General features: G+C 45.8%; 1 pseudogene; it reads right to left on the reverse strand.

Annotated features, from left to right (window-relative positions):
* LOC118399001 (syndetin-like) overlaps positions 1–24,816 on the reverse strand; it is a 143,001-nt pseudogene that overhangs the window by 34,704 nt on the left and 83,481 nt on the right.

The raw sequence follows: 24,816 nt of genomic DNA on the forward strand, positions 1-24,816 counted from the left end.
TAGGGTGGCACCATCATAGGGTGCCACATTTCCAACAAGTCAGTTTGTCACATTTCTGTCCTGCTAGAGCTGCACTGGTCAACTGTAAGTGCTGTTATTGTGAAGTGGAAACGTCTAGGAGCAACAACGACTCAGCCGCGAAGTGGTAGGCCACACAAGTTCACAGAACGGGACCGCAGAGTGCTAAAGTGCATAGAGCGTAAAATCATCTGTCCTCAGTTGCAACACTCACTACCAAGTTCCAAACTGCCTCTGGAAACAACGTCAGCACAATAACTGTTTGTCGGGAGCTTCATGAAATGGTCACCATGCGCAATGCCAAGCGTCGGCTGGAGTGGTGTAAAGCTCGCCGCCTTTGGACTCTGGAGCAGTGGACGCTTCATCATCTGGCAGTCCGACGGACAAATCTGGGTTTGACGGATGACAGGAGAACGCTACCTGCCTCAATGTATAATGCCAACTCTAAAGTTTGGTGGAGGAGGAATAATGATCTGGGGCTGTTTTTCATGCTTCGGGCTAGGCCCCTTAGTTCCAGTGAAGGGAAATGTTAACGCTACACCATACAATGACATTCTAGATGATTCTGTGCTTCCAACTTTGTGGCAACAGTTTGGGGAAGGCCCTTTCCAGTTTCAGCATGACAATCCCCCCCAGGCACAAAGCGTGATCCATACAGAATTGGTTTGCCAAGATCAGTGTGGAAGAACTTGACTGGCTGCACAGAGCCTTGACCTCAACCCTATCAAACACCTTTGGGATGAATTGAAACGTTGACTACGAGCCAGGCCTAAGCCTGTAATCTGTACATCTTCATCTATTACCGTAGTGCAGGTGAATAGTGCAGGTGAATAGGGTGCCATTTGGGACACAGCCAGGGTGTCCAGGAGAGGGGGGGGGGAACAGACAGACAGACAGACAGACAGACAGACAGACAGACAGACAGACAGACAGACAGACAGACAGACAGACAGACAGACAGACAGACAGACAGACAGACAGACAGACAGACAGACAGACAGACAGACAGACAGACAGACAGACAGACAGACAGACAGACAGACAGACAGAGAGAGAGAGAGGAGAGAGAGAGAGAGAGAAAGAGTGAGCGAGAAAGAAAGATGGCTGAAGTAGGGAAGGGGACCAATAATGATTCACAATATGATTTGACCTTTCTGTGTACCCCTTGAATTTGAATTTCAACGACTCATTGCAAAGTTCAGGACAGTAGAGAGTGCAATTTACATACTATCCTGTATATATTTTATGATGTACCCTTCAGGGGAATGTCTCGAGGGAGTGAGTGGTAGACAAGAGAGTGTCCCTAAATCCCCAAGCAACCTTTCTCTCTTCTGAAGTTTCTAAGTCTCGAGACTTATTCCAAGACCCTTTGTTGCGTATTGCTGCCTTTCCCAGGTCGGTGTAGGTACTACACATTTATCTCATTCCCCCACACATCCATATTGACGCTCAGAAGATGAAATCACAAAAACATTTCTCACAAAACAGCTTTCCTCCATTCTCCCATGTTCTTAAAGAAACACGGAGAGAACTTTTCTGTTTAGTTTCCAGTGGAACTGGTGCCAAAGTAATAACAAAGATTTGATCTTCCTTAAAAACTGTTGCCAGTCACTGAGTGTGGAGCCGTGGAGAAAAAGAGCACCCTATCTAGTCTCATGTGTCATCAAAGGAACAGCCTGTCCACAATCTGTCTTTGTTAGGTTCGAGCTTCACAGTGACAAACATATGTGAGGCTAGCTAGCGCATAGCTCTACCTGTTTGGAGGCCAATCCATCGTGCAGCCCAATGCTAACATGACACGCCCCATCAATCCAAAGTAGGGGAGGACGAGTCGGGGAGTCGCAGAAATCAGCCAGGCGACCCTGCAGACTGACGTTAAAGAGAAGTTGGAGGCTCAGGGGCCTGTTACAGCTCAATGGCCTGTTACAGCTCAATGCCTCAGGGGCCTGTTACAGTTCAATGGCTCAATGGCCTGTTACAGCTCAATGGCTCAGGGCCTGTTACAGTTCAATGGCCTGTTACAGCTCAATGCCTCAGCGGCCTGTTACAGCTCAATGGCCTGTTACTGCTCAATGCCTCAGCGGTCTGTTACAGCTCAATGGCCTGTTACTGCTCAATGCCTCAGCGGCCTGTTACAGCTCAATGGCCTGTTACTGCTCAATGCCTCAGCGGCCTGTTACAGCTCAATGCCTCAGCGGCCTGTTACAGCTCAATGCCTCAGCGGTCTGTTACAGCTCAATGCCTCAGCGGTCTGTTACAGCTCAATGCCTCAGCGGCCTGTTACAGCTCAATGGCCTGTTACTGCTCAATGCCTCAGCGGTCTGTTACAGCTCAATGCCTCAGCGGCCTGTTACAGCTCAGCGGCCTGTTACAGATCAATGCCTCAGCGGCCTGTTACAGCTCAATGCCTCAGCGGCCTGTTACAGCTCAATGCCTCAGCGGCCTGTTACAGCTCAATGCCTCAGCGGTCTGTTACAGCTCAATGCCTCAGCGGCCTGTTACAGCTCAATGCCTCAGCGGCCTGTTACAGCTCAATGCCTCAGCGGTCTGTTACAGCTCAATGCCTCAGCGGTCTGTTACAGCTCAATGCCTCAGCGGCCTGTTACAGCTCAATGCCTCAGCGGCCTGTTACAGCTCAATGCCTCAGCGGCCTGTTACAGCTCAATGGCTCAGCGGTCTGTTACAGCTCAATGCCTCAGCGGCCTGTTACAGCTCAATGCCTCAGGCTGTTACAGCTCAATGTCAGGGGCCTGTTACAGCTCAATGCCTCAGCGGTCTGTTACAGCTCAATGCCTCAGCGGTCTGTGACAGCTCAATGCCTCAGGGGCCTGTTACAGCTCAATGCCTCAGCGGTCTGTTACAGCTCAATGGCCTGTTACTGCTCAATGCCTCAGCGGTCTGTTACAGATCAATGCCTCGTTACTCAATCCCCTTCTAGCTTCCCCCTTAGCTAATAATACAGCTTCTCTCCCTCCGTATACAGAATCCCCAAACATTTAGATCTCACAGGTACCAATAATTAACCGAATGAATCCCTCTCCCTAACCCACCCGGTGAGGAGGAAGAGTAAAAATAATTTCTACTTAAATCTAGAAGCTCTGCTTCAGTACTTGTTGAGGCAAACTTAAACTATGCACTGTGCTCCATGTAGACTTGAGGACAGTTTAAGACTTGAGGGTAGTTTAATAATATTGAACTAGAAGCATAACTAGTTTTCTGCCACGGAAGGGACTGATATTGGGATCTTCCCATCCTCAGAAACACCTTTAATAAATCCAGGCTCTAAAGCCCAGAGTCAAGAAGATGCCCAAGTCCTTCAACCTGTCTTGATTAAAGCCTCCAATCCACGTTTCTGGTACTTCTCCCCATAGGAGTCTCAGATCTCATACAAACCACAGCTGCTCCGCCATCTAGTGGTTAAGGTAGAAACAACAACACAGGGGGGAGTGACAGCGTTTGATTCCCCCACTCTTGCTGTGTCAGCAAGGTAATAAAAGGTTCAGGAAGAGAAGACAACTCACTCTGTGGAATTGTGATGCATGGCCCTGCTGATTGCAGGCGCTTTATATGAGCATGCAAATGTGATTTGGGTGTCTGGACCCAACCAAAGCTCTGGGCAGAGAGAGAGAGAGTGAGAGAGAGAGAGAGAGCGAGCAACAGAGCGCATTTGGTCAAATAAGACCACCACTACTCAGCAGCTGCTTTTCAAAAGAGACCATTTCTCGTCCACTTAAATACGATCATTTATCTCATAAAAAAAGGTCTATGATTGAGAACGCCGGACTGAGAAAATGAACGTGTCTCATTCTCTCCATCCCTCTCTCCCTCAGAGAGGAGGGACATTTTCTGCTTGGTTAGAGTACAATATGAGCGCTCGGGGAGTCGTGTGTCTGAGTGTTTATCAAGTCAACGGAGTAGCAGGGATTTCTACTGGTGTGACCTAAATCCTTTATTGTAGCTCTTTAATAAACAACACAATATATGGTAATTCCCTTAGTGGGCATCTAGCCAAGCTTATACGATCTTCTCCAAGTCTGTCCAAAGCTGTACTCCACCACAGATTGACGCAATGTTTGTTTACTGCACCAGACTGATAGCTTATTAAAGATACAGTATTAAATTGTCACCTAGATATTACATAATAGTGGCTGATGTTTTTCCTTGGTCACCTGAACTTCAAACAAGGAAATCCTTTCTTTGTGGTAATGGGACCTGACCAGGAAAAACTCTGGCCCCAATCATAGCCTGATACCAGGACCCAAAGTTTTACCAGGCCAGATAGTCACAATGGTGCTAAAAAAAACCTGGTCCTGCACATAACATAAGAAGAAGAACTAAGAAGATACAAATCCTAGGTCAGGTCTTGGTTGGCAGTGCTAAGAAGACAAAAATCCTAGGTATAAGGTCTTGGTTGGCCGTGCTAAGAAGACACAAATCCTAGGTACGGCCTTGGTTGGTTGGCCGTGCTAAGAAGACACAAAACCTAGGTAAGGTCTTGGTTGGCCGTGCTAAGAAGACAAATCTTAGGTCAGGTCTTGGTTGGCCGTGCTAAGAAGACAAATCTTAGGTCAGGTCTTGGTTGGCCGTGCTAAGAAGACACAAATCCTAGGTAAGGCCTTGGTTGGCCGTGCTAAGAAACACAAATCCTAGGTAAGGCCTTGGTTGGCCATGCTAAGAAGACACAAAACCTAGGTACGGTCTTGGTTGGCCGTGCTAAGAAGACAAATCCTAGGTAAGGTCTTGGTTGGCCGTGCTAAGAAGACACAAATCCTAGGTAAGGCCTTGGTTGGCCATGCTAAGAAGACACAAAACCTAGGTACGGTCTTGGTTGGCCGTGCTAAGAAGACAAATCCTAGGTACGGTCTTGGTTGGCCGTGCTAAGAAGACACAAATCCTAGGTAAGGTCTTGGTTGGCCGTGCTAAGAAGACACAAATCCTAGGTAAGGTCTTGGTTGGCCGTGCTAAGAAGACACAAATCCTAGGTAAGGCCTTGGTTGGCCATGCTAAGAAGACACAAAACCTAGGTACGGTCTTGGTTGGCCGTGCTAAGAAGACAAATCCTAGGTACTGTCTTGGTTGGCCGTGCTAAGAAGACACAAATCCTAGGTAAGGTCTTGGTTGGCCGTGCTAAGAAGACACAAATCCTAGGTAAGGTCTTGGTTGGCCGTGCTAAGAAGACACAAATCCTAGGTAAGGTCTTGGTTGGCCGTGCTAAGAAGACAAATCCTAGGTAAGGTCTTGGTTGGCCGTGCTAAGAAGACACAAATCCTAGGTAAGGTCTTGGTTGGCCGTGCTAAGAAGACAAATCCTAGGTAAGGCCTTGGTTGGCCGTGCTAAGAAGACAAATCCTAGGTAAGGCCTTGGTTGGCCGTGCTAAGAAGACACAAATCCTAGGTAAGGTCTTGGTTGGCCGTGCTAAGAAGACAAATCCTAGGTAAGGTCTTGGTTGGCCGTGCTAAGAAGACAAATCCTAGGTAAGACAGAAGAAAACCTAGGTAAGGTACGGTCTCCTAGGTAAGGCCTTGGTTGGCCGTGCTAAGAAGACAAATCCTAGGTAAGGTCTTGGTTGGCCGTGCTAAGAAGACACAGGTCTTGGTTGGCCGTGCTAAGAAGACAAATCCTAGGTAAGGCCTTGGTTGGCCGTGCTAAGAAGACACAAATCCTAGGTAAGGTCTTGGTTGGCCGTGCTAAGAAGACAAATCCTAGGTAAGGCCTTGGTTGGCCGTGCTAAGAAGACAAATCCTAGGTAAGGTCTTGGTTGGCCGTGCTAAGAAGACAAATCCTAGGTAAGGTCTTGGTTGGCCGTGCTAAGAAGACAAATCCTAGGTAAGGCCTTGGTTGGCCGTGCTAAGAAGACAAATCCTAGGTAAGGCCTTGGTTGGCCGTGCTAAGAAGACACAAATCCTAGGTAAGGTCTTGGTTGGCCGTGCTAAGAAGACAAATCCTAGGTAAGGTCTTGGTTNGCTAAGAAGCCTAGGTAAGGCCGTGCTAAGAAGACAAATCCTAGGTAAGGTCTTGGTTGGCCTTGCCAACCAAGATGATAGGAGGAGGTAGCTAGCTAGCATGCTTACCGTGCAGAGGTCCCTGTACTGCATCTTCTGGAACTTGTGTCGGTGTTGCCTACTCAGAGCTCCACGTATCCCAGAACCCCCTGGAACACAGTGTTGTGGATGGCCTGGCTGAAATGCATGTGGACTTGGTCCATGGACGTCTATGGAGAGAGGCACAGGGAAACAGATTATTACGGGGGATGGATAGTGTTGTGACATGGTATGAACACCAGCACAGTCTACATCTGAGATGTAGCCCAAACTACATTCATTAAATGTTTGCTCCTCCTCAAAAAACTAAACCAACCCCAGAGACAAATCTGGCCCTTATTTTCCTTGAAATACTGTGCTAAATAAAGACCTTTATTTTTCCTCTTTGATTGGTTTCTCACCCAGTGTCTGATCATTAATCAACACAATAGCACAGAGAGGAATGTTATGCATATGTAGATTTATATTTTACCTTAATTTAACCAGGCAAGTTAGTTAAGAACAAATTCTTATTTTCAATGACAGCCTAGGAGTGGGTTAACTGCCTGTTCAGGGGCAGAACGACAGATTTGTACCTTGTCAGCTCAGGGGTTTGAACTCGGAACCTTCCGGTTACTCGTCACATGCTCTAACCACTAGGCCACCCTGCCGCCCCTGCAGATTGGCCAATCAGCAGGTTAACAGCGTCTTCACCGCTGAACTGGAGGCAGTTCTTAGTGATTAAGAACTGCACGGGATGTTCCCCAAATCACTATATAGCACACTCCACCAGAGCCCTATACTCTGTTCAAAACAAGTGCACTATATAGTGAATAGTGTGCATTTGGGAAGCAAAGATGGAAACACAACCACTCGCTAACAAGTACTTCTGAATGTACCAGGTGAGTCCATTAGACAAATGGAATAATGCAAGTAAATAAATGCAAACAAAAATACTCATAAAGACAAGGTGTAAACAGTATTGCTCAGCAATGTCCCAAATGGCACCTTATTCCCTATATAGTGCACTACTTTTGACGAGAGCACATTTGCACTATATAGGGAATAGGGTGTCATTTGGGACGCGTGCCTAGACTCATTAAGCTAATGGTGGCACACAAGGCTGAGCCACACAGAGAGGAGCAGAGAGCTGCTTGTTCACCCGAAGGAAAATTAATTTATATCAAACTGAACACGGCCTCGCTATGATGAGACACTTTCAGCTTTGAAGCCCTAAAGTCACCAATGTTCTGTGTGCATAGATAAGGGAGCGGGACACAAAATACAAAAGTGTGTGTGATGTGTGTGTGTGTGTAGGCATGCATGCGTACGTGCAATTACCCACACAAAGAGTGAAAGGGCCTTGAGCCAGGCCAACAATAGGTCCTTGAGTTTCAGTTTCTCACTACTCAGTATCACTGCCCTGCCTTTGAAGAAGGTGTTTATCATTATGGAGAGCACAACCATTGTGATTGTGGATAACATACTCTAAAAAGCTGATGATCTGCAGATGACTCAGTCTCTGAAGCTAAGGGCCACTCTTGCCTCATGGCTGAGGGCTGTCAATCATACAGAGACACTGATCATCACGTCATCATGTTTTTGTTTTCCACATGAGTAGCTCCGTAAATGGGAGAAATACACATGGCATGGGAATTGGTAGACAAACTCTTTATGGCTTCTCTAACTAACCTCTTTCATTCATCGCCATCATTATAAAGTGTATTGTTTTGATGAGTTGGTAAATAGACATTTGATTGGCCAACAGGAATTCTTTCCCAGTGTTGCTATCTGTCTCCCAGGAAGGCAGGTCGCTCCAGAGAGCACTGCGGGGTGGTCATTCACTTCATCCTTCACACAGTTACTGAGTCAGACTGACACACAGAAAATAATCCCGCAGCAACAAGACATGTCAAATCATTATGTGGATAATATTTAATTTTTGTAGAGGTTGATACATTTTTTGTTACGGCAAATCAAAATGACAAATGTTAGAATACTTAAAACCTTGAATACACTACAAGATTGCATTTCCTGCTGCGCATTTAGTCCCCTGAACAAAGCATTTAGTCCAGACACTGACAGTCCCCTGAACAAAGCATTTAGTCCAGACACTGACAGTCCCCCGGAAAACTTGCAGACTTGTTTTTGAGTTGCTGTGCGTTTTGTTGCTAACCTATTTTGCTACCTGACAACTTTACGGTTTTTACTTTTTAATTACCGGACGCTTTATCTGGACACGATTCGTCAGGACCTCCAACAGCCGAAGCTAAGTAGTAACATTAACATGATGCCTTCTAATTGCAGTCGCTGTACTCGCCTTACGGCGTGGATAGCCCAGCTTCAGACGCAATAGTTAGGCAAGGGTAATTTCAGTGTAGGAAAGGATGAAACAGCGTCTGTGCCACCAGTAAGTACAGATAGTAGTATAAATCCCCTGGCACAGTCCCCGCAGCCGGACAACTTTCTCACGGTTTCTGGAAGGAAATGCTGTAGGAACGCTCAACCGGTGTCGCTCATTCAGCCGACAGAAACTTTCAACCGGTTTTCCCCATTAAGCAGGGAGTCGGAGTCAGAGGCCGATTCTTCACTGGTCTCTACTCCTCTCGTTATGGGGTCTGAGACGCCGAAGCTTCCCACCATTAGCTCTGACAAATTGAAAACTAGTCATTGGCGACTCCATTACCCGCAGTATTAGACTTAAAACGAATCATCCAGCGATCATACACTGTTTACCAGGGGGCAGGGCTACTGACGTTAAGGCTAATCTGAAGATGGTGCTGGCTAAAGCTAAAACTGGTGAGTGTAGAGAGTATAGAGATATTGTTATCCACGTCGGCACCAACGATGTTAGGATGAAACATTCAGAGATCACCAAGCGCAACATAGCTTCTGCGTGTAAATCAGCTAGAAATATGTGTCGGAATCGAGTAATTGTCTCTGGCCCCCTCCCAGTTAGGGGGAGTGATGAGCTCTACAGCAGAGTCTCACAACTCAATCGCTGGTTGAAAACTGTTTTCTGCCCCTCCCAAAAGATAGAATTTGTAGATAATTGGCCCTATTTCTGGGACTCACCCACAAACAGGACCAAGCCTGACCTGCTGAGGAGTGACGGACTCCATCCTAGCTGGAGGGGTACTCTCATCTTATCTACCAACATAGACAGGGCTCTAACTCCTCTAGCTCCACAATGAAATAGGGTGCAGGCCAGGCAGCATAGTGGAGTCTGCCACTAGCACAGTCAGTGTTGTCAGCTCAGCTATCACCATTGAGACCGTGTCTGTGCCTCGACCAAGGTTGGGCAAAACTAAACATGGCGGTGTTCGCCTTAGTAATCTCACTAGGATAAAGACCACCTCCATTCCTGTCATTATTGAAAGAGATCATGATACCTCACATCTCAAAATAGAGCTACTTAATGTTAGATCCCTTACTTCAAAGGCAATTATAGTCAATGAACTAATCACTGATCATAATCTTGATGTGATTGGCCTGACTGAAACATGGCTTAAGCCTGATGAATTTACTGTGTTAAATGAGGCCTCACCTCCTGGTTACACTAGTGACCATATCCCCCGTGCATCCCGCAAAGGCGGAGGTGTTGCTAACATTTACGATAGCAAATTTCAATTTACAAAAAAAATAATGACGTTTTCGTCTTTTGAGCTTCTAGTCATGAAATCTATGCAGCCAACTCAATCACTTTTTATAGCTACTGTTTACAGGCCTCCTGGACCATATACAACGTTCCACACTGAGTTCCCTGAATTCCTATCGGACATTGTAGTCATAGCAGATAATATTCTAATCCGTGGTGACTTTAATATTCACATTGAAAAGTCCACAGACCCACTCCAAAAGGCTTTCGGAGCCATCATCGACTCAGTGGGTTTTGTCCAACTTGTCTCTGGACCCACTCACTGTCACAGTCATACGCTGGACCTAGTTTTGTCCCATGGAATAAATGTTGTGGATCTTAATGTTTTTCCTCATAATCCTGGACTATCGGACCACTATTTTATTACGTTTGCAATTGCAACAAATAATCTGCTCAGACCCCAACCAAGGAACATCAAAATCCGTGCTATAAATTCACAGACAAAGATTCCTTGATGTCCTTCCAGATTCCCTCTGTCTACCCAAGGACGCCAGAGGACAAAAATCAGTTAACCACCGAACTGAGGAACTCAATTTAACCTTGCGCAATACCCTAGATGCAGTTGCACCCCTAAAAACTCAAAAAAATTCTCATAAGAAACTAGCTCCCTGGTACACAGAAAATACCCGAGCTCTGAAGCAAGCTTCCAGAAAATTGGAACGGAAATGGCGCCACACCAAACTGTAAGTCTTCCGACTAGCTTGGAAAGACAGTACCGTGCAGTACCGAAGAGCCCTTACTGCTGCTCGATCATCCTACTTTTCTAACTTAATTGAGGAAAATAAGAACAATCCGAAATTCCTTTTTGATACTGTCGCAAAGCAAACTAAAAAGCAGCATTCCCCAAGAGAGGATGACTTTCACTTTAGCAGTGATAAATTCATGAACTTCTTTGAGGAAAAGATTATGATTATTAGAAAGCAAATTACGGACTCCTCTTTAAATCTGCGTATTCCTTCAAAGCTCAGTTGTCCTGAGTCTGCACAACTCTCCCAGGACCTAGGATCAAGAGAGACGCTCAAGTGTTATAGTACTATATCTCTTGACACAATGATGAAAATAATCATGGCCTCTAAACCTTCAAGCTGCATACTGGACCCTATTCCAACTAAACTACTGAAAGAGCTGCTTCCTGTGCTTGGCCCTCCTATGTTGAACATAATAAACGGCTCTCTATCCACCGGATGTGTACCAAGCTCACTAAAAGTGGCAGTAATAAAGCCTCTCTTGAAAAAGCCAAACCTTGACCCAGAAAATATAAAAAACTATCGGCCTATATCGAATCTTCCATTCCTCTCAAAAATTTTAGAAAAGGCTGTTGCGCAGCAACTCACTGCCTTCCTGAAGACAAACAATGTATACGAAATGCTTCAGTCTGGTTTTAAACCCCATCATAGCACTGAGACGGCACTTGTGAAGGTGGTAAATGACATTTTAGTGGCATCGGACCGAGGCTCTGCATCTGTCCTCATGCTCCTAGACCTTAGTGCTGCTTTTGATACCATCGATCACCACATTCTTTTGGAGAGATTGGAAACCCAAATTGTTCTACATGGACAAGTTCTGGCCTGGTTTAGATCTTATCTGTCGGAAAGATATCAGTTTGTCTCTGTGAATGGTTTGTCCTCTGACAAATCAACTGTAAATTTCGGTGTTCCTCAAGGTTCCGTTTTAGGACCACTATTGTTTTCACAATATATTTTACCTCTTGGGGATGTTATTCGAAAACATAATGTTAACTTTCACTGCTATGCGGATGACACACAGCTGTACATTTCAATGAAACATGGTGAAGCCCCAAAATTGCCCTTGCTAGAAGCATGTGTTTAAGACATAAGGAAGTGGATGGCTGCAAACTTTCTACTTTTAAACTCGGACAAAACAGAGATGCTTGTTCTAGGTCCCAAGAAACAAAGAGATCTTCTGTTGAATCTGACAATTAATCTTAATGGTTGTACAGTCGTCTCAAATAAAACTGTGAAGGACCTCGGCGTTACTCTGGACCCTGATCTCTCTTTTGAAGAACATATCAAGACCATTTAAAGGACAGCTTTTTTCCATCTACGTAACATTGCAAAAATCAGAAACTTTCTGTCCAAAAATGATGCAGAAAAATTAATCCATGCTTTTGTCACTTCTAGGTTAGACTACTGCAATGCTCTACTTTCCGGCTACCCGGATAAAGCACTAAATAAACTTCAGTTAGTGCTAAATACGGCTGCTAGAATCCTGACTAGAACCAAAATATTTGATCATATTACTCCAGTGCTAGCCTCTCTACACTGGCTTCCTGTCAAATCAAGGGCTGATTTCGAGGTTTTACTGCTAACCTACAAAGCATTATATGGGCTTGCTCCTACCTATCTCTCTGATTTGGTCCTGCCGTACATACCTACACGTACGCTACGGTCACAAGACGCAGGCCTCCTAATTGTCCCTAGAATTTCTAAGCAAACAGCTGGAGGCAGGGCTTTCTCCTATAGAGCTCCATTTTCATGGAACGGTCTGCCTACCCATGTCAGAGATGCAAATCGGTTTCAACCTTTAAGACTTTACTGAAGACTCATCTCTTCAGTGGGTCATATGATTGAGTGTAGTCTGGCCCAGGAGTGGGAAGGTGAACGGAAAGGCTCTGGAGCCACGAACCGCCCTTGCTGTCTCTGCCTGGCCGGTTCCCCTCTTTCCACTGGGATTCTCTGCCTCTAACCCTATTACAGGGGCTGAGTCACTGGCTTAATGGGGCTCTCTCATGCCGTCCCTGGAAGGGGTGCGTCACCTGAGTGGGTTGATTCACTGATGTGGTCATCCTGGGTTGGCGCCCCCCCCCTTGGTTTGTGCCATGGCGGAGATCTTTGTGGGCTATACTCAGTCTTGTCTCAGGATGGTAAGTTGGTGGTTGAAGATGTCTCTCTAGTGGTGTGGGGGCTGTGCTTTGGCAAAGTTGGTGGGGTTATATCCTTCCTGTTTGGCCCTGTCCGGGGGTGTCCTCGGATGGGGCCACAGTGTCTCCTAACCCCTCCTGTCTCAGCCTCCAGTATTTATGCTGCAGTAGTTTATGTGTCGGGGGGCTACGGTCAGTTTGTTATATCTGGAGTACTTCTCCTGTCCTATTCGGTGTCCTGTGTGAATCTAAGTGTGCGTTCTCTAATTCTCTCCTTCTCTCTTTCTTTCTCTCTCTCGGAGGACCTGAGCCCTAGGACCATGCCCCAGGACTACCTGACATGATGACTCCTTGCTGTCCCCAGTCCACCTGGCCGTGCTGCTGCTCCAGTTTCAACTGTTCTGCCTTATTATTATTCGACCATGCTGGTCATTTATGAACATTTTAACATCTTGGCCATGTTCTGTTATAATCTCCACCCGGCACAGCCAGAAGAGGACTGGCCATGATGACTCCTTGCTGTCCCCAGTCCACCTAGCCTGGTTCCTCATTTCTAGGTTTCTTCCTAGGTTTTTTGGTCTTTCTAGGGAGTTTTTCCTAGCCACCGTGCTTCTACACCTGCATTGCTTGCTGTTTGGGGTTTTAGGCTGGGTTTCTGTACAGCACTTTGAGATATCAGCTGATGTACGAAGGGCTATATAAATACATTTGATTTGATTTGATTTGATAAAGCATTTAGTCCAGCCACTGACAGTCCCCTGTGTAAAGCATTTAGTCCAGACACTGACAGTCCCCTGAACAAAGCATTTAGTCCAGACACTGACAGTCCCCTGAACAAAGCATTTAGTCCAGACACTGACAGTCCCCTGAGTAAAGCATTTAAAACAAATATACCATCTTGCAGACAGTTGGGTGGGGAGCTTTACTAGTGATAATGGAAAAGCTTTACAAGGGATTACAGATCTGTGATTCTGTGTTGGTAGTGGGGGGAGAAGACAGTGTAAAACTAAGAGACACTTCCCTCAGCATGGGGAGAATAATATTAACCCAGGTATGACTCATCACTCCTGATCCACAGAGAGAGAGAGAGACAGAGACAGAGAGACAGACAGAGACAGACAGAGAGACAGAGAGAGAAATGAGAGGGGGGAGAGAGGAGAGAGAGGGATAGAGGAGCGACAGGGATAGAGGAGAGAGGGATAGAGGAGAGAGAGGGATAGAGGAGAGAAGGAGAGAGGAGAGAAGGAGATAGATGAGAAGGAGATAGATGAGAAGGAAAGAGGAGAGAAGGAGAGAGGAGAGAAGGAGAGAGGAGAGAGATGGATAGAGGTGAGAGGGATAGAGGAGAGAATGAGAGAAAGAGAGAGGAGAGAAGGATAGGGGAGAGAGGGATAGAGGAGAGAAGGAGAGAGGAGAGAAGGAGAGAGGAGAGAAGGAGAGAGGAGAGAGAAACAGGGAGTACAATACAGAGGAAAGGGGGGTGACTCAGAAATTAATCACCACACATCAAATGAGAGAGAAGAGAGACAGGCAGTGGTGTAAAGTACTTAAGTAAAAAATACTTTAAAGTACTACTTAAGGAGTTTTTTGGGCTATCTGCACTTTACTATTGATATTTTTGACTACTTTTACTTCACTACATTCCTAAAGAAAATAATGCACTTTTTACTCCATACATTTTCCCTGACACCCAAAAGTACTCATTTCATTTTGAATGCTTAGCAGGACAGGAAAATGGTCCAATTCACACACTTATCAAGAGAACATCCCTGGTCATCCCTACTGTCTCTGATCTGGCAGACTCACTAAACACAAATTGTTTGTTTGAAAATTATGTCTGAGTGTTGGAGTGTGCCCCTGATTATCCGTACATTTAAAAAAGAAGAAAAATGTTCCGACTGGTTTGCTTAATATAAGGAATTTAAATTATTTATACTTTTACTTTGATACTTCAGTATATTTTCACGATTACATTTACTTTTGATATTTAAGTATATTTAAAACAAAATACTTTTAGAATTTTACTCAAGTAGTATTTTACTGAGTGACTTTCACTTATACTTGAGTCACTCAGTTAAGGGATCTTTATTTTTACTGACAATTGGGTACTTTTCCACCACTGGACAGGTATATATATATATATATATAGAGAGAGAGAGAGAGAGAGAGAGAGGGGGGAGGGAGAGAGAGAGAGAGAGAGAGAGAGAGAGAGAGAGAGAGAGAGAGAGAGAGAGAGAGAGAGAGAGAGAGAGAGAGAGAGAGAGAGAGAGAGAGGGAGAGAGGAGAGGAGAGAGAGAGAGGGGAGAGAGAGAGAGAGGGGAGAGAGAGAAAGAGAGAGAGAGAGACATTGTGGGAAAAAAGAGGCGTCGGGGAGGGAGAACAATATAGACGGAAGAGGGGGAGAGAAAGTGGGGACTGGAAGACAAAATGATGAGGACAGAAGCCGTCAGAGCAGAGCAGATATCTGTTGACAGAGGATGGATCTCTCACCTGGCTCTTTCCCAAGACGGTGTACGCCAGCTGAACTCTGGTGTAGTGGGAGACGTCAAAGTGCTTGCAGGTTTTGGACAGGGCCACATCCAGCTGCTCCTGTTGGGTGGGTAGAGGAGGAGGGGAAGGGAGGGAGGGATGGAGGAGAGAGGGATTAGAAGTGTTAAGACCAGGGATTTGGACATGAATCAACTCCTAGGGCCAAGACAATTAGCAACAGCTGCCATAGCGGAGGGCTGAGGCCGCTGTATTTAAGCAAGCGTCCCGAATTGTATACTATTCCCTATATAGTATACTACTTTTGACCAGGACCCAAATAGCTCTGGTCAAAAGTAGTGCACAATGTAAGGAATTGGCTGGCATTTGGGACACAGGCTACATGTCAGTCACAGAGAGCAAGGGAGAACCAGGGGGAAGAGAGATACGCACTCAGCCTCCCCCAAGGTCAAAGGAGCCCCACCATTGATGTTAAACAGAGCTGCTGGCTGAGATAAATACAGGTCGGGTCGAAGAAGACTACATTTTATTTACGGCAGAAAATGTAGTTAATGTACTTCTGTCTAACAATGGAAAGTAGAGAAAGTAAATTATAAAGTAATATCACACTACGGAAGTTTCATTTGAGAAACCAAAATACTGTACATTCTACAAATGTTATAAATTACAGTACAGTATGTTCAATGTACGTTGAGATATGAAAATACTGTAGATTTTTACTTTTTTCCAAATACCAAATACTTTCTAGTTATGAATATAAACTCTCACTGTCAACTGCATTTATTTTCAGCGAACTTAACATTTGTAAATATTTGTATGAACATAACAAGATTCAACAACTGAGACATAAACTTAACAAGTTCCACAGACATGTGACTAACAGAAATTATGTGTCCCTCCAAATCAATCCCGCTCCAGAGTTCAGACCTTGGTGTAACGCTCATTCTTTCGACGATAAACGCTAATCCGACCATCACCCCTGGTGAGACAAAACTACGATTCGTCAGTGAAAAGCACTTTTTGCCAGTCCTGTCTGGTCCAGCGACGGTGGGTTTGTGCCCATAGGCGACATTGTTACCAGTGATGTCTGGTGAGGCCCTGCCTTACAAAAGGCCTAGAAGCCCTCAGTCCAGCCTCTCTCAGCCTATTGCGGACAGTCTGAGCACTGATGGAGGGATTGTGCGTTCCTGGTGTAACTCGGGCAGTTGTTGCCATCCTGTACCTGTCCCGCAGGTGTGATGTTCGGATGTACCGATCCAGTACAGGTGTTGTTACACATGGTCTGCCACTGCGAGGACAATCAGCTGTCCGTCCTGTCTCCCTGTAGCGCTGTCTTAGGCGTCTCACAGTACGGACATTGCAATTTATTGCCCTGGCCACATCTGCAGTCCTCATGCCTCCTTGCAGCATGCCTAAGACACATTCACGCAGATGAGCAGGGACCCTGGGCATCTTTCTTTTGGTGTCAGTAGAAAGGCCTCTTTAGTGTCCTAAGTTTTCATAACTGTGACCTTAATTGCCTACCGACTGTAAGCTGTTAGTGTCTTAACGACCGTTCCACAGGTGCATGTTCATTAATTGTTCATGGCTCATTGTACAAGCATGGGAAACAGTGTTTAAACCCTTTACAATGAAGATCTGTGAAGTTATTTGGATTTTTACGGATTATCTTTGAAAGACAGGATCCTGAAAAAGGGGGGGTTTCTTTTTTGGCAGAGTTTATATGTACATGAAAGGATCTATCTGTATTACAGTAACTATGACAGACTGAAAAGAGGGTGGTGCTAACAGTAAAATATGATTGGTGAATTTACACAAATTTGTTTTGTTCAGATGGCTGGCTACATTGCATTTCCATAGAGGCCCGGGTTGAGAGAGGAGTCTTATGTATGGTAGAGAAAGCAAGATTAGAGAGCATGATGAGAATTTTTTTTTGAGTATTCACGGAGCTAAAGCTACCAAGAGGAGCTCCACGCAAGACTTCCAAATTACATCTATCCAGCAGATCAATATTGAGACCAAGACACCGCTCACAGCAGGGAAGGTGTCGCTCTCGCTCTCTGTGTGTGTGTGTGTGTGTGTGTGTGTGTGTGTGTGTGTGTGTGTGTGTGTGTGTGTGTGTGTGTGTGTGTGTGTGTGTGTGTGTGTGTGTGTGTGTGTGTGTGTGTGTGTGTGTGTGTGTGTGTGACCATGAGCTCTCAGAGGAGTACATTTACTCACAGTCAAGATATGTGTCGGCGTGTGTGTGCGTAAATGCGCGCACGTCATACATTCACATGGACCCCAGGTAATGAACCTCCCTAAGCGTGGATGTTGGAAAATTGCACTGAATACCATTCTCCAGACATAATTATTAAAATATGGCTTTAATTAAATGGATAATATTAACTATGTTTACCATTCTAGCAGTAATGGCTTTTTGAATAAGTCAATATGTAGCAAGCAGGGAGACCTGAAAAATAACAACTCAAAATTTCAAGACAAAACACCTTTTCTCTCTTTTTAGATGTCGGCATTAAGAAAATGACATGGAATATTTAATATATTTAGTATCAAACAACCTTTGAGATGTGTGACAAATCACAGTGTACTCAATCAATAGAAATAGTAAGAAAAGCTCCTATGTGTAAAGAGCCGTGATGGAACACATCCAGCAATAAGCACATGTATGTGGGGACCAGGGTTCAATCCTTGTGGCCTCTTCTCAACGCTCAGCCTCTCCCACCTTTTCATTACGGTCTCAATAAAGCATAAAAATACTGAAGGTAGGGTGGATTTCCACTCTTTTTCAAATGAAAAATAAGAACAAAGACAAAAGAAAAGCTCCTACATACCTCTATCTGCTCTATCTGCTCTATCTGCTCTATCTGCTCATTGTTAGGTCAGTTCCCTGCTGATCACCTAAACACGAGTCAAGGCTTCACTTGGACTCTATCAGTGACCTAGAACGCTAATGTACCACTCATTCTTATATCCTGACCCACAATCTGTGGCATATGGCATGTGGACACCATGCTCTGTCACACATACTGTAGCAGTGCTGAGCGACTAGTGCTTTTTCAGGTCGGTTTGTTTTCAATCCGATTTTTTATTTTTTTTAAGTAATCACGGATGTCGATTTCATTTTCAAAGTCGTGTTTTTGAACATTAAATGCATTATGAAATAATGACATTACAATGTTTTTAGAGCTTTTTAACGGACCTTCTAAAGCCAAAAATAGTGAACACTCCATTGCCGAAACATGTAAAATATCCCATTGTCTCTGTCATGTCTACATTGGGTAGACATCAATAGAGAAATAGGAAATTAATATGAAATAATACAATATTTCAGTTGTGTAAATTACTGATTACTTTATTTTTCATTCCTTAACGTCATCATCCTATCTCTGCCCAGGCAGTAGCAGCCTTAACGTCATCATCCTATCTCTGCCCAGGCAGTAGCAGCCTTAACGTCATCATCCTATCTCTGCCCAGGCAGTAGCAGCCTTAACGCCATCATCCTATCTCTGCCCAGGCAGTAGCAGCCTTAACGCCATCATCCTATCTCTGCCCAGGCAGTAGCAGCCTTAACGCCATCATCCTATCTCTGCCCAGGCAGTAGCAGCCAGTCAGCCAGACCATCTAATGTTAGCTATGTGCTCCCCATACTGTACTGTCTTTAGTCATACTATTATACCAAATATTCTATCCGTATCCTGTCCATAATGTTGATACATACTGTCCATATACTAAACAAAAATATAAACACAACATAGAACAATTCAAGTTACAGTTCATATTTGGAAATCAGTTATTTGAAAAACATTTAGATGGCCCTAATCTATGGATTTCACATGACTGGGAATACAGATATTAATCTGTTGGTCACAGATACCAAACATTTTTAAAGAATGGGCCTCACAATGGAATTCAGGATGTCGTCATGGTATTTCTGTGCATTCAAATTACCATCTATAAAATGCAATTGTGTTCGTTGTCCGTAGCTTATTCCTGCCTATACCATCACCCCACCCCCACCATGGGGCACTCTGTCCACAACGTTGACATCAGCAAACCGCTCACCCCCACGCGACTCCATACGTGGTCTGTGATTGTGAGGCCGGTTGGACGTACTGCCAAAATCTCTCAAATTAAGTTGGAGGTGGCTTATGCTAGAGAAATTAACATTGAATTGCCTGGCAAACGCTCTGGTGGACTTACCTGCAGTCAGCATGCCAATTGCACGCTCCCTCAAAACTTGAGACATCTGTGGCTTGTGTTGTGTGACAAAACTGCACATTTTAGAGTGGCATTCTATTGTCCCCAGCACAAGGTGCACCTGTGTGATGATCATGTCACACCTGCCAGGTGGATAGATTGTCTTGGCAAACGAGAAATGCTCAGTAACGGTGATGTAAACAAAATTGTGCACAAAATTTCGTGAGAAATCAGGTTTTTGTGCTGGGATCTTTCATTTCAGCTCATGAAACATGGGAGCAACACTTTACATGTTGCGTTTATATTTTTGTTCAGTGTAAATATTTATACTTCGGACTCAGATATTGCTCAACATAATATTTCTATATTTCTTAATTACATTTTTTATTTATTTTTAGATTTGTGTGTATTGTTCAATACTACTGCACTGCTGGAGCTAGGAACACAAGGCTTTCACTACACCCACAATAACATCTGCTAAATATGTGTATGCAATAACAACTGCTAAATATGTGTATGCGACCAATAACATTTTATTTGATTTATTTAGCTAACCTGCCTAGCTAAAGTACACTGCAAATCAAATCAAATTTTATTTGTCACATACACATGGTTAGCAGAGCTGTCTGACAAAATCATTTTACTAGTTCTTTCGAAATCATTTTACTAGTTCTTTAAAGTAGATAAGGCTAACTTATCACAAACGGTCTATATCCCTGTCTCATCATTGTGTTGTGTACATTCCTCTTTCAGGCGTAAAAGTGTGTCCATACAGAGATCTGTATATAATGACGACATGGCTCATGTCTCCGCCCTAACAATGAGAGTTGTTGTCCAAAAGGCAGGAAGACAGGCGACAAGCTTAGGTCCAAAATAAGCCATAGAAATGAACTGGGCTTATTTTGTACAGATTTTGGAGAGAGTGAAACCTCTCACTTCGCCGTCTCTTCTCTGATCCTTCTATGTCCGAGTGGGAAAAAACAGGCGTTATGGTCATTATAGCTAATTACCACGTTTCTACGCCAAACTAGGTTGAATATTTGCTTATTGAAAACACCAACTCCCTTGCACCCAGTGTTCAAAGTAGTTCTTCATTTCTCTCGTGAATGATTTGATATCTCTCCAGAGAAACGTCGCTTTGGGCTCACACAAAAAACGAACTAAATAGAATTCAGGTAATTGAACTGACGTCAGTTGTTGAATAACCCAAAAAATGAAGATGGTTGGTTAATAGCTCAGCACTAACACATAGAGACAGGAATGGAGCCATTGTCCATTTGGTGTGGAGTAACACAGCCTTCTCACAAATGATATTTCCTAACCCATTACCACGTCCTTCTCTAGTGAATGGCAACAACACCTTGAAAACCTGCGTGTGGTGTAGTCTAAGTGCTTCGCGAACCTGCCATTTATGAGAAAGAACATTGTGTCAATACTTGATCTAGTCTTTATTGGTTGTTTCCTTCTTGCAGTTGTTGTTGTTCTTTCAATAGCTGTCTTTAGTAAAAGTAACATTGGATAAAACTGAAAGCATCTGCTAAATAAGAAGTGTTATTGCTGGCCCTGAACTGTGCCGACACATGAGATGCTATGTTATTCCTTTACTGAGGTCTCTTTCAGGTCAACTCTAAAACAGAACACTTAGGATGAGTCTCAAGAGGACACAACACCCTTAGGGAGTGTTTGTGTTGCTTGTGGCTGACCCTTAAATCGCTGCTAAAGCACTGCAGCCATAGTAGTGTCAGAGACTTCAGCCATGGTAGTGGCAGAGACTTCAGCCATGGTAGTGTCAGAGACTTCAGCCATGGTAGTGGCAGAGACTTCAGCCATGGTAGTGGCAGAGACTTCAGCCATGGTAGTGGCAGAGACTTCAGCCATGGTAGTGGCAGAGACTTCAGTGATGGTAGTGTCAGAGACTTCAGCCATGGTAGTGGCAGAGACTTCAGCCATGGTAGTGGCAGAGACAGGGCAGGCAGAGACTTCAGCCATGGTAGTGTCAGAGACAGGGCAGACAGAGACTTCAGCTATGGTAGTGGCAGAGACAGGGCAGGCAGAGACAGGACAGGCAGAGACAGGGCAGGCAGAGACTTAGTGTCAGAGACAGGGCAGACAGAGACTTCAGCCATGGTAGTGGCAGAGACAGGGCAGGCAGAGACTTCAGCTATGGTAGTGGCAGAGAGAGGGCAGGCAGACTTCAGCCATGGTAGTGGCAGAGACAGGGCAGGCAGAGACTGCAGCTATGGTAGTGGCAGAGAGAGGGCAGGCAGAGACTTTAGCCATGGTAGTGGCAGAGACAGGGCAGGCAGAGACAGGGCAGGCAGAGACAGGGCAGGCAGAGACAGGGCAGGCAGAGACTTCAGCTATGGTAGTGGCAGAGACAGGGCAGGCAGAGACTTCAGCTATGGTAGTGGCAGAGACAGGGCAGGCAGAGACCTCAGCTATGGTAGTGGCAGAGACAGGGCAGACAGAGACATCAGCCATGGTAGTGGCAGAGACAGGGCAGGCAGAGACTTCAGCCATGGTAGTGGCAGAGACAGGGCAGGCAGAGACTTCAGCTATGGTAGTGGCAGAGACAGGGCAGACAGAGACATCAGCCATGGTAGTGGCAGAGACAGGGCAGACAGAGACATCAGCCATGGTAGTGTCAGAGACAGGGCAGGCAGAGACAGGACAGGCAGAGACAGGGCAGGCAGAGACAGGACAGGCAGAGACAGGACAGGCAGAGACTTTAGCCATGGTAGTGGCAGAGACAGGGCAGGCAGAGACAGGACAGGCAGAGACAGGGCAGGCAGAGACTTTAGCCATGGTAGTGGCAGAGACAGGGCAGGCAGAGACAGGACAGGCAGAGACAGGGCAGGCGGAGACTTCAGCCATGGTAGTGGCAGAGACAGGGCAGGCAGAGACATCAGCCATGGTAGTGGCAGAGACAGGACAGGCAGAGACAGGACAGGCAGAGACTTTAGCCATGGTAGTGGCAGAGACAGGGCAGGCAGAGACAGGACAGGCAGAGACAGGGCAGGCAGAGACTTTAGCCATGGTAGTGGCAGAGACAGGGCAGGCAGAGACAGGACAGGCAGAGACAGGGCAGGCGGAGACTTCAGCCATGGTAGTGGCAGAGACAGGGCAGGCAGAGACATCAGCCATGGTAGTGGCAGAGACAGGACAGGCAGAGACAGGGCAGGCAGAGACTTTAGCCATGGTAGTGGCAGAGACAGGACAGGCAGAGACTTCAGCCATGGTAGTGGCAGAGACAGGACAGGGAGAGACAGGGCAGGCAGAGACTTTAGCCATGGTAGTGGCAGAGACAGGACAGGCAGAGACAGGGCAGGCAGAGACTTCAGTCATGGTAGTGGCAGAGACAAGACAGGACAGGCAGAGACAGGACAGGCAGAGACAGGGCAGGCAGAGACTTTAGCCATGGTAGTGACAGGACAGGCAGAGACAGGACAGGCAGAGACTTTAGCCATGGTAGTGGCAGAGACAGGACAGGCAGAGACAGGACAGGCAGAGACTTTAGCCATGGTAGTGGCAGAGACAGGGCAGGCAGAGACAGGACAGGCAGAGACAGGACAGGCAGAGACTTCAGCCATGGTAGTGGCAGAGACAGGGCAGGCAGAGACTTTAGCCATGGTAGTGGCAGAGAGAGGGCAGGCAGAGACTTCAGCTATGGTAGTGGCAGAGACAGGGCAGACAGAGACTTCAGCCATGGTAGTGGCAGAGACAGGGCAGGCAGAGACTTCAGCCATGGTAGTGGCAGAGACAGGGCAGGCAGAGACATCAGCCATGGTAGTGGCAGAGACAGGGCAGACAGAGACATCAGCCAAGGTAGTGTCAGAGACAGGGCAGGCAGAGACTTTAGCCATGGTAGTGGCAGAGACAGGGCAGGCAGAGACAGGGCAGGCAGAGACAGGGCAGGCAGAGACAGGGCAGGCAGAGACTTCAGCTATGGTAGTGGCAGAGACAGGGCAGGCAGAGATTTAAGCTATGGTAGTGGCAGAGAGAGGGCAGGCAGACTTCAGCCATGGTAGTGGCAGAGACAGGGCAGGCAGAGACTTCAGCCATGGTAGTGTCATTAATTAGTTTAGGTTAAAGTAGCAACATAATACAGCCACCACTGAGTCTTACGTTAAAGGCTGTCTTCTCTTGTCTGCGGTTTTAACCAAATCAGCATCCATGATTAGACCCACCTATTGCATAATTAACCATATTTGCTGACCTCTTTCAGAACCAACACTTTTAGAGTTCAAAAGTGTCATGACAAAAGTGTGGTAGTTCAGACAGCTATACTATGGGCACATCCGTGGAAGACTATTTAGGGTATGAACTAAAGCTCTGGAATGGAGAGTGTCTGTTTAATCTGACAAAAATGGAGAATATACACAGAATATGCCAAACATTAAGAACACCTTCCTGATATTAAATTGCACCCTCCTTTTGCCCTCAGAACAGCCTCTATTTGTTGGATAATGGACTTTATATTGTGTCGAAAGCGTTCCACAGGGAAGCTTGCCCATGTTGACTCCAATGCTTCCCACAGTTGTGCCAAGTTGACTGGATGTCCTTTGGGTGGTGGACCATTCTTGACACACACGGGAAACTGTTTGCATGTGACAAACCCAGCAGAGTTGCAATTCTTCACACAAACCGGTGCGCCTGGAACCTACTACCATCCCCCTGTTCAAAAGCACTTAAATCTTTGGTTTTGCACATTCCCCCTCAATGGCACATGTACACAATCCATGTCTTAATGGTCTCAAGGCTTAAAACTCCTTATTTAACCTGTGTCCTCCCCTTCATCTACACTCATTGAAGTGGATTTAACAAGTGACATCAATAAGGGATCATAGCTTTCACCTGGATTCACCTGGTTGGTCTATGTCATGGAAAGAGCAGTAGACTCAGTGTATGTCAAGGCTGATGTCAGATCACATAACACGAGACAGTCATGTTCTATTACATGACAAGGCCATTGTGTGTGAGGAAAGGCTTGGACACGTCTGGGCTTTAGGCTGCCTGTGAGACAGCTGACTAGCAGGCTGCCTGACTAGAAAGCCTCATGTTGGAGTCACAGCACAGCACAGAGTCAAAGTAGGAGAGGTCAGGAGACAGGGCCGGGGACGGACAGGAGGGAGAGGGGTGAGAGGGGCAGGGGTGAGGGGGGTGACACTGAAAATTGCCAGTTCATCAATATCCATCACCCCAATGCCTCAACTCTGGAAAATTAAACATTTAATCGGTGGGTACCAGGTATGGTTAAGAGAGGGGTAGAAGGAGAATCTGCAGTGAACCTGTCATGGCGTTTTGAGCTGGCAGCCACCCAAGCCCGGAGACGTTGGTCCTCAATTCGCCAGAGCACCCCAGTGGGGGGAGAGGAGGAGAGCAGCCCCGCTGAGGCTGTCATCTCTATTGATCCCTGCTGCACTCCAGATCTCCAGATCTCCAGATCTCCAGATCTCCAGGCCCTAACCTGTGTGTCAGCAAAATAGGTGGGATCGAGCCAGTCAGGTTTGTAGTTCAGAGGCTACATCCCAAATGGCACCCTATTCCCTTTA

This window comes from Oncorhynchus keta, chromosome 20, assembly GCF_023373465.1.
Source record: "Oncorhynchus keta strain PuntledgeMale-10-30-2019 chromosome 20, Oket_V2, whole genome shotgun sequence".
NCBI lineage: Eukaryota > Metazoa > Chordata > Actinopteri > Salmoniformes > Salmonidae > Oncorhynchus > Oncorhynchus keta.